Here is a 1,113-nt window from a genome sequence, read left to right as displayed (position 1 = left end):
GCATCTATCCATCTCTATATAAATATATTCAGGCTTGTATTTACATTCACATTGGAAGTCTTCTGAAACATTTTTGGGAAAGTTTGTGTTTGTTCAGCATAGCTGTGATTAATTTTAATGCAATTATCCATTCATATACTATTAAAGATGGTTCTGTTTATTTTCTCCAAGTGCCTAACACTTTAAAAAAAGTCAATTCTCCCAATTCCTAGAGGTGTTGCAGATGTGGCTGCTGTGTCACATGTTCGCCAGTAGGTGGCAGAGAGGAGAGAGGCTGTGATTATGTTCAGTGTTCTGAATTGTGAGCATGAACTGTGAACATCTGAATGATTAGCCACCTACCAATCCCCGGGGGGCGGGAGGAGGCGTAAAGCCCGCCTGAGATGACCGTCAGTCTGGCACCTTGCAGGCATTGGGGTACAGCACCAAACCATGCCAGAGATGACCCCTGCTCAGTGACATGAGCAGGTTATAGCACTCCTGAGACCACTCCTGAGATGACCGCACTCAGAGACCCCCGGCACCACCGTGAGGAACGAGTAAGTGGTAGAGAAACAGAAGGTTGTGGGTACAACGAAGAGAGGCAGAACTGTGGTGAGTAGCCAATGATGCCACCTGGGACCGTAGAAGGGTTCTGACCTGTGCTGCCACTGGGGGTCACATCTATTCCCTGGCCCTGCAACAGTACCACCAGGTAGATATCCCTGGTCTAGGTTACCTCCTAGGGACATATTAAGGTCTGAAGGCTGTGCAGAATTGGAGCACATGATGTAAAATTCACAAAGAATCAATAAAAAGTTTTCTTTTGTTTTGTTTTTTAAGTTAACCCTCCTTGACCTTGGCTGCAAACTCTGCAGCCAGCCCCACAGCCCCCAAAGGAGGCTCCACTCCCAGGCACTCTAGTTTACCCAGGATCTCAGGATCAGGGGTGAGGAGGACACAACACCTGTTCCAACACCACTGGGACTAACTGGGACCAGCAGGATCCAGGGACTCAGGAACCCTGCCTGACCAGTGGCTCAGGTTCCTTCCAGCCTGGGCAGGTTTACCTTGGGCGCTTACTTGGCCGCCAGTCCCACAGCCTCTAGAGGAGGCTCCACTCTCAGGCACTCT

The 1,113-nt window shown here is 49.3% G+C and overlaps 1 pseudogene; it reads left to right on the top strand.

The window, feature by feature from the left end:
• Positions 1-201: 201 nt before the first annotated feature.
• Positions 202-346, top strand: LOC116087896 (annotated as a pseudogene).
• Positions 347-1,113: the final 767 nt, after the last annotated feature.

This window comes from Mastomys coucha, unplaced genomic scaffold, assembly GCF_008632895.1.
Source record: "Mastomys coucha isolate ucsf_1 unplaced genomic scaffold, UCSF_Mcou_1 pScaffold13, whole genome shotgun sequence".
In the NCBI taxonomy this organism is placed as follows: domain Eukaryota; kingdom Metazoa; phylum Chordata; class Mammalia; order Rodentia; family Muridae; genus Mastomys; species Mastomys coucha.
Note: the sequence above shows the minus strand (reverse complement) of the source record. Positions and strands in the feature narration are given on the sequence as shown.